This window comes from Nicotiana attenuata, unplaced genomic scaffold, assembly GCF_001879085.1.
Source record: "Nicotiana attenuata strain UT unplaced genomic scaffold, NIATTr2, whole genome shotgun sequence".
Classification (NCBI taxonomy): Eukaryota; Viridiplantae; Streptophyta; class Magnoliopsida; order Solanales; family Solanaceae; genus Nicotiana; species Nicotiana attenuata.
The window spans coordinates 18,290-31,655 of NW_017672800.1; positions in this window are offsets into that span (position 1 = coordinate 18,290).

Here is a 13,366-nt window from a genome sequence, read left to right on the forward strand (position 1 = left end):
TTCTAAACACATAAGTATCATATAATTTCAGTCAAATACGCAACTTTATAGTTGCTACGGGACGAACCAAGTCACAATCCCCAATAGTGCACGCTCACACTCCCGTCACCTAGCATGTGCGTCACCTCAAAGTAGTGAAATGATGTGAAATCCGGGGTCTCATACCCTCAGGACAAGATTTACAATCATTGCTTACCTCAAACCGGTCAAAACTCTGCACCGCGATGTTCTTGCCCCTCGACTCGGCCTCCAATCACTCCGAATCTATTCACAACCATAACAATACCATCAATATATGCTAATGAAATGAATTCCACAAGAAAGACTATCTAATTAGGCACAAATCCCGAAATCCACTCAAACCCGGCCCTCGGACCCACATCTCGAAATCCGACAAAAATTACAAAACTTGAAAGCCCATTCACTCACGAGTCCATACATATGAAATTTATCAAAATCCGACCTCATTTGGTCACTCAAATCCTCAAAAATCCACTCTCCAATTTCAAGCCCCAAATTCCCAAATTTCTAGCTCAACTTCTCAATTAAATGATGAATAAAATCATAGATTCATGAAATTTAAACCATTATAGGTAGAATCACTTACCCCAACGTTGCTCCTTCAAATCCCTCGAAAAATCGCCTCTCTCCCGAGTTCCTCAAGCCCAAAATCGAAAAATGAAGAACAAACCTCGAGCTGGGGTTTCTCTGCCCAACAAAACCGCACCTGCGTTCACATTCCTGCTTCTGCGGCACCGCACCTGCGGAATTTCCATCGCAGGTGCGGAACCCACTTAATGACCCACTTTCCGCATCTGCGGTCAAACCATCGCACCTGCGGTGTACACCTGCGACTCATCTTCTGCTTCTGCGGAACGAGCCAAACTCCACAGCGTCTGCATCTGCGGCTCCCAACTAGCACATGCGACCTCGCACCTGCGGCTCTCCTTCCGCAGGTGCGGAAACACCAGCAGAAATCACGCCAGCAGCCCTCAAACACCAAAAACCCACCCGTCAACCATCCGAAACATACTCGAGGCCCTCGGGACCTCAACCAATAATACCAAAAAGTCACATATCAACATATGAAATTCGTCGAACCTTCGGAACACTCAAAACAACATCAAAACACCGAATCACCCTCTGATTCAAGCCTAAGAATTCCTAAATTTCCGAATTCCACAAACGATGCCGAAACCTACCAAATCACCTCCGAATGACCTGAAATTTTGCACACACGTCGCAAATGACTCTATGGGACCTACTCCAATTTCCAGAATTTCAATCCAACCCCGATATCAAAATTTCCACTGCCGACCGAGAAACGCCAAATTTCCAATTTCGCCAATTCAAGCCTAAATCTACCACGGACCTCCAAATCACATTCCGGACACGCTCCCAAGACCAAAAGTACCTAACGGAGCTAACCAAATTATAAAAATCAAAATCCGATATCGAATACTAAAAAGTCAAAACTTGGTCTGAACTTTCAAATTTAAAGCTTCAAGCTGAGAATCATTCTTCCATATCTGTTCCGATTAACCTGAAAACCAAAACCGACGATTTACATAAGTCATAATACACCATACGGGGCTAGTCATACCCGAGAACTGGCGAGTGAAGTGCAAATGCTCAAAACGACCATTCGGGTCGTTACATCTCCCCCACTTAAACATAAGTTCGTACTCGAACTTGCCCAGAGTTGTTCCGAAAACCATTAAATTGCTTTATAACCTTACCATGCACATACCCGGGGGTGATCCCATGTCACCCTATCCCATATAGGTCCGATAACGCGACATGGCTGAAATTTCGCGATCCAACCAAGCCCATGAACCTTAGAACCAATTTTCCACTTCCGAAGTTATCTATAAGATCAGAATCTCACATCTATACGCTGTATAAGTCTATACAAAATGTATCAAACCATATTTTTAACCAAAGATGTAATCACATGATATACTATATAACTCAACCACTCGTAGCGATAGCTTCTAATCACAGCTGCTGCTCAAACAACCCAATACTGGTAATAAATCCTCTTATCAAACAAAGCCTCATTCCAACACTTTTGTATACTGCCAATGATGAAAGAAACACGTAGAAGGTCATAACCATTCCTCAGATCAACCAGTCATGGAGCTCCCTCTCCTTCGGCAAGGACCATAGTAAATTTCTAAGCCGAATCTCGATATTATCTTTCCAACATGCTGAAATAGAATCCGATAGTATTCATTCTAGATCCCAATGACCTCATTTCATCCAACACGACTACTCTAGTGACATGACACATCGATACAATCTAAAGCCACAACCCGTGCGACCCGCGCACCAATAAGCAACAGTCCAAATGTACTCAAATCATGGAAAAATGACTCAAATAAGAGAGTTGTACCGTAATCTCACCAGTACCACCAGAGCACAATACTGGGAACCTATCACACATCGTAGAACCAGAACACACGAATCTAACCCGAAGGATCATACCTCAACATAACTTCGCTGCAATGCGCGACCCTATCCAAACACTAGTCCACATGAGACACCTCAAGTCACCATGCTGAAAATCATCAACCACGCGCAATTTGATGTCTAGTACCAAAAGTGAATCACCATAACGGAGAAGCAAATGACGCAATGCCATACCAGCCCGAAAGAACATATCCAATGCGCAATCAATCATGCAACACCTTAATACCCGTCTCATTCAAATTCCGCTATAAAGCCCAAATAGAACCCTATCACTCGTGCATAAAATCAACGAATCACAACTCCTCGCTACACGGAAAGGTAACTCATAGATCATTCTAGAACACGAATAAGCTCAATGACCATCGAACGACACATCCCTCAGCGATAGCAATTCGGAGTCAACAAAGCCGACTCGATGTAGAACACACATCCATATTGGCCTACCAATGAACCCCTTATCAAGGAGTTCCTGAAGCTACTCCTTCAACTCCTTTAACTCCGCCGGTGCCATACGATACGGTGGAATAGAAATGGGCTGAGTGCCCGGCAACAAATCAATACCGAAATCAATAACCCTGTCCGGTGGCATACCCGACAGGTCTGTAGGAAACTCATCCGGAAAATCCCTCACCACCGGAACTGAATCAATGGTAGGAGTCTCTGCACTGACATCCCTCACGAAGGCCAAATAAGAAAGACAACCCTTCCCAACCATCCACTGGGTCTCCAAAAATGAAATCACTCTACTGGAACATAATCCGTCGAACCTCGCCACTCAACCCCTGGCATCCCCGGCATAGCCAAAATCACTGTCTTAGAGTAACAATCCAGAATAACACGACATAGAGACAACCAATCCACATCCAATATCACATCAAAGCCTACCATACTAAGCAACAAAAGATCCACTCGGATCTCTAAACCCCCAATAGTCACTACACAAGACCGATATACGCGGTCCACAACCACGACATAACCTGTTTATGAGAACTCCCAGTCTCAAAATCCATAAAGCACATGAATCACCATATCTGATCCTAACCCACCGCTCGAATATATAACACACCTCTAATACTCAATCGTTCCATGAGGGATACTCCTATAATTCTTTTGTGTCACCAAGCAAACTTGAATATCAGCAGTCGATCCAAGCTTTATTTTCCCTCCATTTCCCATTCACTCTCTTTAAGCTACACCAAGCTTAAAGCCCAACACAAATTGACCCACTTATTTGACCCAAATAAACATTACACATGTTATGACTCATTCCATTTATTGATTCAACTCCTCTTAATTAGTCGAAATATAGTTCAATATGCACATTTGACACTATTTCCCAACCTTGGTCGCTATTTCCCAGAAAATTATTTTTTTAATAGAGAAGCGACCAAATAGCGACCAAAGTTGGTCGCTTTTTTGGTATATTGCTGGCAGGAACTGCCTGTTTTGGCAGCTACACCACCTGCCAGCTTACCAAAATTCCTAAATAGGCATTTTATGCCAACAACAACAACAACAAGCAACAACAACAACTAAAAGCAACAACAACAACAACAACAACAACAACAACAACAACAACAACACAATAACAATATTATAACGAACAAAGTATAAAGTTCAATAGAACTTTATACTTTAAGCTAACCAAACTAATAAGTTAACTGTTATCACAAAATCATTCGAAAATCGATTGTATTTGTCTAGTATAAACTAATAAGTTCAAAGATTGTTCTGTACATCATTATCATCACCGTCTGATGAATTTTCTTCACCATGACGGTATCCAGAATGGGCTATTTGTGGAGGATGGGAAGAACGATCACAGGGAGGACGGGAGGAACGAGCATGGGGAATGCGAGCCTCTGGCAATGACTCACGAGACCGGGGAATCGAAAAACTGCCAGAAGCTAAGAGAGATTTGATCTGCTCTTGCATGCCCTTGTACTGAGCTTGCATGCCAGAGTACTGCATATCTCTAAGCCTTTCTCTCTCCTTGGCGGCTTCTAGCTCGGATGTGAGCTTTAGTACAGTCTCCCACATAGAGGAGGAGCTCTCCCCATCAAGTTGCTCGGCTTGGGAGAAAGTCCCTATTCCTTGCATTCCACACTTATAGCGATGAAATTTCTTATTAGGAAGCCCGTATACCTTCCCCCATTTTGGACCGCCAGCGTCCACATTCTCTCAGCATCCTCGTCCGATAGTTGGATTGGCGACTCATTAGGTGGCTGACTGCGTATGAATGGCTCCACTTCAGCTGTGAAGCGACCCTATAAGAAAAATTACATTGAATTACTATTTCAAAATTTATATAAAAGTAAATCAAAATTTTTAATAAAAAGTGAAAACTTACATGTACAGTTGAGGCTCGGCCCTCGACCCACCTTTCTTGGTCCGTCTCTTTCTTCTTCTTTATAATATGAGTCTCCTTGAAGAGCTCATCTTGGTTCATCGGATGCCCCAACTTTTTTTCCTGAAAACTCATAAATTTTAGTTAATAAACAGAATACATATACTTTAAAAATTAAAATAAATTAAGCAATTACGTACCATTCTTCGTTTTATCGTCCCTAGGCTGATCGCACCTCCAGTGTGCAAGGATTCTCCCTTCTCAGATGCCCGGGCTTTCTTTCCTTTTTCGCTCTTCCGTAAGAACTCTGCGGTAAGCTATTACCTTTGCAAATCATCCCATAAATTCTGAAGCAACCAGCCAGGCTTCTGGTTCAACCGCCTAGCTTTGGAGAAACAATGGGACAACCGCTTTCGAGCTTTTANCCCCTTTTTTTTTTGTATTTTCTTAACATTTTGTTTTAGAACAAATTAATATTAAAAATATGAAATTAAATCCTAAATGCAAAAATGCATATTTTTGTATTTTCATATGAATTAAAATGCACAAACAAAAATGCAACAATTACCAAAAAATGTCAAAAAAATCAACAAAATTGCAAAATAGTGAAAGAAATCAGTTTGTTTGAATTTCTAGGAATAATTCATATAGGGCAAAAATCATGTGCTCACAACATTGTTGGAATCTGATATAGTCCGAACATAAGGCGGCGGTGAGTAGAGAATTTGAAAATGAGAGAGTCCGTTTGGTGAAAACTCGTAAAGAGCACTATCGGGCGACGGTGAGAAGAGAAATGAGAGAGGTCGATTAGCGAAAACCCGCAAAGGGCGCTGTCGGCCGAAAAGAAGACATCTCATCACTAAAAGAGTCCTGGCAAGGTTCCCTAGTTTTGAAATACGCATCAATGGGTTCACGAGAAACTGGAAAGTTTGTGTGGGTCGGGCATCCAGTCCAAGAAGCATGTCATGTTCATTTGAAGTCAGCATGCACCCCCAGATAAGTCCTTCTTTTCCCCCGAAAGGGATGCTTCTCTTTAAATTCATATACTTGCCTTTCGTATACTTCTTCTTTGAATCCCTTTCGGTTTAACTCTGATTCCAAGACTATTACAAAGAAAAGGTAGCAGGACTAGTTTTATAGGGCTTCGCCTGGCAAAAGCCAAAGAAAATACCCTCGCCTGGCAAAAGCCAAAGAAAATACCCAGCCTTAGCGGGTGCATCAGGCCAATCCCAAATGACCATGAATATGGATGTTTTAAAGCAAAGACATTGAAGAAGAAAGAAAGTCAAAGACAAAGGTATTAAGAGCAAAATAAAGTGAAAAGGCCGAGCCTCACACGGGCAAGTGATCATGGGATCTTAAAAGTTGAGTCCTTTCGGTTCAAAAAGAGATTCACCCTCAAAACCAGCAAGCAACAAAGTGCTCAGCGGAAACTGGGCCGGGATCAAGAAATTGAGATGATCAAAGCCGCAAAACCAACCACCGTTTCAAACTAACAAATTGTTCTTTGTTTGAAAGTTAAAACAGGTGTAATTCAAAGCGATCACGCAAGAAGTAGGTGCGACCCAAAAGGGAAAAGAAATGCGCAAGCGCTGAAACAGCTTTGTAGCAGGGAACCGACCAAAAAGGGAAGTTTTCCCCAAATTCCTTCATGCGTTTTACTAAATAAAAAGAAAGAAAAAAAAAGAAGAAGAAAAGGAAAAGAAGAATAAAGAAAGAAGAAAAAGAAGTGAAAATAAAAAATCCCAAAAGAAAAAAAAATCATGGTAGCATAGGGCCCCCATTCCCTAGATATCCCGGCATAACCCGTGGACCTCCTTGGTATAACCCAAGGAGCCTTTTCTTTCAATCCCGGCATAACCCGTAGACCTCCCTGGCATAACCCAAGGAACCTTTTTTCTTTTATCCCGGCATAACCAGCGGATCTCCCTGGCATAACCCAAGGACCTTTTTCTTTTATCCCGGCATAACCCGTGGACCTCCCTGGCATAACCCAAGGAACCTTTTTTCTTTTATCCAGGCATAACCCGCGGATCTCCCTAGCATAACCCAAGGACCTTTTTTCTTTTATCCCGGCATAACCCGTGGACCTCCCTGGCATAACCCAAGGGCCCTTTTTCTTTTATCCCGGCATAACCCGTGGACCTCCCTGGCATAACCCAAGGAGCCTATTCTTTCAATCCCAGCATAACCCGTGGACCTCCCTGGCATAACACAAGGAACCTTTTTTCTTTTATCCCGGCATAACCCGCGGATCTCCCTGGCATAACCCAAGGACCTTTTTTCTTTTATCCCGTCATAACCCGTGGACCTCCCCGGCATAACCCGAGGACCTTTTTCTTTTCTGGCATAACCCGTCCATTTTCCAGCATAACCTGGTAATCCTCCCAATTTAAGGCTTCATTCCCAAGGATACACAATCCTGATTTTATCGCTTAGACATGTGTCACAATTAACTCACGAAATTTTCCTAGTGAAAACTGGGGTAGAAAAATTTCGTTCGTTGTGTGTTTTGGTGTCTTAAGCAGGTTTGACCTCGAGGTATAGAGTGCGAGACGACCGATGAAATGAGTCTCAATCCAGAATAAAGAAAAGTAGAAAAGAAGAAAAGAAATGAATTCAAAATGTTGAAGCAAACAAAGGTGCGGATTGCTCAGAACGTGATTGAAGTCACAAGCTCCGCCTGTTCCGCTTTGACTCAGTGCTGCAGAGAGAAACAACACCTACAACTGGCGAGCATCAAGATTCAGATCGGAGTCCACAGCAAAATCAGCTAAGACTCAAGATCAAGCTTCAAGAGATTTATAGATAGGAATCTTGTAACTCATAGTTGATAGGCATAGCTAGCTTAGCTTTGATTTTCCTTTGGTGTAATAAGGAGGTCAGCAAGCAGTAGCAGCAGCAACAGCAGTGAAATCACAGCTCCTAGTAGTCCCAGCTACCAAAACTTCCAGAACTACACTGACCTGATTCCTTTATAGCCAAGGATATGTAGGCAACCTTTGAAACAGGGTTCGGTCAGACGGTTTTTTCAAAAGTGCTTCTCATGGAGTGCCAAGCAGGCAAAAATCTCTCATGATTGCTCATTTATCTTTGCCCGACAACCGTCTCACCCTCCTCTACCTAAACCCCAAACTAATTTTTCCCAAATCCAACCGTAACTCCTCGGATTTTAGATCTAGGGTTCCGTTCAAGACTGTTCGAGTTCCCAGTGTTAGCCAAGGTTCGAATGGGTTCCAAAGTAATGCTATATGCTTGTTCTTAGCAAGAACAAACACATAACATTGTTTGGGGACCAAAATTAGAGGTCAGTCCAAGCTAGGTTTATATCAGTAATTGTCCTTTCTTAGTTGATTATTTCTTTTTATTTTTCGTTTGATCCTGTTTTGTTTCCTTTTTGATTTTTGTTTTAATTTCTGATCCTGTTGATTCCGTTCTGATTTTGTTGTTGATTTGATTCAGTGTTTATGTTCCATTAGTATAGGATTTAATTTTTACTTTTATTAATTAGTTAGTTAGATTTGATTTTTCTGTTTATTTTTTAGTTGTTCTTAGAATTAATTTTGACTCAATTTGATTCATGTTATGTGTCTGATTCGATTGTTAATCCATGATTGTTGCTGTATTAGTTTAGTTTCGATTTAATTTTAGTCTTAGCCTTAGGACATTAGTGTTAATTGGAATTATTTTCCAGTCTTGACTGATTAGTTTGATTATTAGGATTTCTATTAGTTTTAGTTGTTTGGATGTAGCTAAATTAGAATTGTTTGGTTTAACTATAGTCAATTTTTAACAAGTTAACAGGGCTGGGGTGGGTTAGTAACTTCAGACTTAGTTCAAGGGTAATTGGGGTAATTCAAAATAGGGAATCATGCAAATAACTGAATTGAAAGCCCCTAGAACATTCTAGATGGGGTTCCAATTAGAATTTCAGGAACTTAATAGTCTAACTTGGGCAACAAGCTAATAAATAAGGGACTAAACAGTTAAAAATTTGAAAATAAAAGAGGGACTTAGGTGTAAATAGAAATCTGAAGGCAGCCCTAGGCTTTGCCTATAAAAAGGCATGCCCATTACCTTGTTAAACAAGTTTTGAAATCTGAAAAAATCCACACAAGTTTTGGAGATCCAACAATTTGAAATTCAAAAAAATCCAAATCCTATAGCTGAGAGAAATCTAAAAACTTCAGAATTCAGATCCAAAACTACTGAAAAACTACTGAAAAAATCCAAAAAAATTCTGGTAGAAATAGATAGTTAGATACCAAAACATTAGATCCTAAAAACCCAAAATCCTGAAAATCAACAAAAACAAGGAAAATCTCTGCAGAATTGAGAGTTTTAGGTATTTAGAGTCCAGATCTTAGATCTCTAAGCATTGAAGATTCTGAAAACTTCAGTAGTAGAGGTTCCAGAGGTCCTGGGGTTATTTCGAATTCAAACCGGTTCATTCAAGCCTGGTTTTGGGTGTTACTGATTGATACTTGTTTAAAATCGTTTTCTGGGTCATTTGATATCACTTCCTGGGTTGAAAACTTGATCTCAAATTGTCAATTGACTGCTGTTTGCTTGTTGCTGCGCAGCTGACTTCAATTTCACTTCATTTTGTGCAAATTTCCAGGTACCTTTTGACCTCAAGTGCTATGTGAAGGTTGAATCAATATGTATGAACACATTTGAAGGGAAATGTTAGATAATCATTTGTTCTACATGGATTTTCTAATTTTATTTAGCTTAGATGCTTAGCATAGTAGTGCTATTTGAACAATTGTATTAATAGGACTATTTGGATTGTATTGGACCGCTAGACTTTTACAGCAGTATATGTGCTCTGTTAATGGTGTTAGATTTAATTTCTTGAAACTTAGAGTTTAGAACATGATTTTGGTTTAGTAATGTTAGTTTTAGTCTTATTAGTAGTGTTAGAATACATTATCCTGAGTTGAATTCAAAAGCAGTAGATATACTCATCTCTAAAAATAACGCTTATCATGTTTGCCTGCTGAAAAATCAGAAATGAATATTAGTGGTTATGTCTAACTTCCAGCCTATGATTAAGCTTGTTTAAGGTGTATTAGTCGGGATTAAATAGCTGTTAAGTTCCAGGTCAGTTAAGTAACTATCCATGTATAAACAGGCTAAATAAATTGAGTGAATCGAATAATTAAGCGGCTAAGAGTTAGTGTTGGTTTGAATGAATTCGTTTGCCAAAAAATGTTAAACAGGGCCAAATTGCAGAAAATGTTCCTTTGTGACTAGTCATTGGGTTTGGCTTCAGCTAAAGCCTATAGCCTCATTTCAATATTGCTTGAATGTGCTTGGTCCATAGCTAGACTTTGCCCTTTTCACGCTGAGTCCAAATGCAAGGCCCAAATAATAATGGTCAGCTTTACAGCTGAAGCTTTGTATACACAAAGCTTTATATTGGGTCTGGTTATATTAATAATAGGCCCAGTTATAAAATAAATAGTGAGATCATGGGGGGTCTCGATTCAGGCCTGTTGATTCTATTTCATTTTTCACTTGGGACTGTACGACTGGACAATTCCTTATAAAAACCTGGCAGCAATCTTCTCACGCTTGGGCTGGTCTTAAAGCCCAATGTGCTGAGAGCTTGATTTCTTTTAAGACTTGACAATTTAATTTGGTAATGCACGTTTAGGCCTTCCAAGTTAAGTAGCAAATTTGAATTAAGAGGTTTTCCTCTTGTTTGAATTTGGACTTGATCTTGAGGCCCAAAAGTGTGTTCGATTGCTTTTAATAATAGTTCATGAACAAATGCTAATTAATTAGGCCTTTAGAGACAATCTTTAATAGAGAATAATAGTCCCTTTTAGGATGGCCTTAAAAAATAAAACGAGGTGCGCCACGCCAAATAAAATCAAAAATTGCGTGGCCCTCTTTAATTACTTCATTAAAAATATTTAGAAATCGGGAGTGCCATTTAGCGAATTTTTATGGCCTCCCGCAAAGTTAATAACACGTTAGTCACTTTAGGCGCGTTCTTTAATAATTTTACTTTCCTAAATTCAGGTGTGCATTTCATGTGACCCAAATCCAAATCCCAAAACGTTGAATAAAATGTGTCGCGGATCCGGGTGCATTTCATGTGACGTGATCCAAAAGCATGTTTTAAACGACGTTCAATTTCCTAAAAATTAATTAAAAGCGGTAAGTAATTTTAAAATTGCACTATAGGATGACATGTATAAAAATCAGAGTTTTAGCCAATCATAATAGTTTAATCGACCGTGCTAGAACCACGGGATCCGGGGGCGCCTAAAACCTTCCCCCGGGTCAACATAATTCCTTATTCAGAATTTCTGGTTCGCAGACTCCATTCGGGAAGTCGAAATTTCCTCGATTTGGGATTCAAGATAAATCGGTGACTTGGGACACCAAAAGCCAAACCTATCCCAAGTGGCGACTCTGAAATAAATAAATAATCCCATTTCGAATAATGTCACTTTAAATGGAAAAACTCCCTTATACATTCTCCTTCGGGGTGGGTGTGTAAAAAAGGAGGTGTGACAGTTGCCATCACCACCTTGAACCCACACCCCACTATTGTTGCTATTTTTATTTTTAGAGCAATCCTCTGTATGAAACTTATAACCATTCACAACGTACTTAGACATTGTTGTGACCTCAACCCCAGGTCCCCAAGATACATCTTTCAAAAATTGATTTATACCATTATTTGGATCATTTACCTACATATCGTTAAAAAAATTCATAAGTTAGCATAACTTCCAAACATTGTTTACCTACATAGTGTTAGAATATTTTAAGGAGAAACTTACAAATTGTTTGAACCACGTATCAAATTTCGTATATACAGCATCATGGCCAAATTGACCCACAAAGTGACTGTGACACATCAAATATTTTTAGTAGTTGCATTGAGATGTAATCACAGTAATTTTTATATTTTGATAACTACTAAATCAATACTTACTTGAGATATGGTACAACTTCGGGACAATTTAGCAACACGTGAAATGTAGCTGACTTGAACTCCATATCACTCAAACTTCTCTTTCTACCATCCTTAGAACATCGGCCTGGTTGATTGAATATGGACATAGGCGGATATAATGGATCATTCCTAAGGTCGGCCGTGTGCCTGTTGGGCCTATTCCTAGCACATGGCACATTACTCTCAAAATAACAAGAACAAAAATAAGCAGTTTCCTTCGCAAGATAAGCTTCACATATAGATCCTTCAATCCTATTCCTCTGCTTAACAAATTGTTTGCATTTGCCAATTGTCCTACATAATTTCAGGTTAGCCAAGAATATTTGTTTAAATTAAAACAGAAAATTACATCAAACTTAAAATATTACCTCTCAAAGGGATACATCCATCTGCATTGAACAGGCCCTCCAAGTCGTGCCTCGTGTACAAGGTGGATTGGAAGGTGTTCCATCACATCAAAAAACCCACATGAAAATATCTTTTCCATCTTAGTAGAAGTTACACGAATGTTCTGATCCATCCGGCGTAGGTTTTCTTCCCTTAATGTGGAAGAACACAAGTCTTTGAAAAACAAACTAATCTCTGTGATGGGTTTCCAGATTCGTTCAGGCAAACCACAAAATGCAATAGGCACTATGGTCTCCATGAAAACATGACAGTCATGACTTTTCAAATGGCTCAACTTCCCTACCTCCATATCAACTTTTTTCCCAAAATTCGACGCATAACCCTCAGGCATATTCAATTTCGTTACCCAATCACAAATTTGCCGTCTTTCCTCCAAAGTGAATGTGTAACTTGCTTTGGGCTTGAACACCTTACCATTGTTTGTTGTCTGCAAGTATAATTCAGGCCGCCTGCAATATTCTTATAAGTCCATTCTAGCCTTCGGGTTATTCTTTGTCTTACCTTTAACATCCATCACTGTGTTGAACAAATTGTCAAAATAGTTCTTCTCAATATGCATGACATCAAGGTTGTGACGGAGAAGATTATACTTCCAATAAGGCAACTCCCAAAATATACTCTGTTTCGTCCAATTATGAGTAACACCGTATCCGGGGAATCTATAAGGTGGAGCTTCAGTAACTTTACTGAAGTTCTGGACCCTCTCCCAAATTTTCTCACCTGAAAGTATCGGAGGTGGGAAATCATATTCCATTTTATTCTTTTTGAATGCATTTTTAATCCTTCTAAACTCATGATCATGAGGCAAGAATTGACGATGACAATTAAACCATGATTGCTTTCGGCCATATTTCAAAGTGAACGCTTTACTATTTTCCATGCAGTAAGGACAAGCTAGCTTCCCAGCAGTCATCCACCCAGACAACATTCCATACATAGGAAAATCATTAATTGTCCACATTAAATTAGCACGCAAAATGAAATTCTGCTTGGTTGATATGTCATATGTTTCAGCACCATCGTACCACAATTGTTTTTGCTCATCAATTAAAGGTTGCAAATATACATCAATCAAACTTTTCGGATTACGTGGACCGGGGATAATACAGTTTAAGAATATATATGGACTAGTCATGCACAACTCGGGTGGTATATTATAA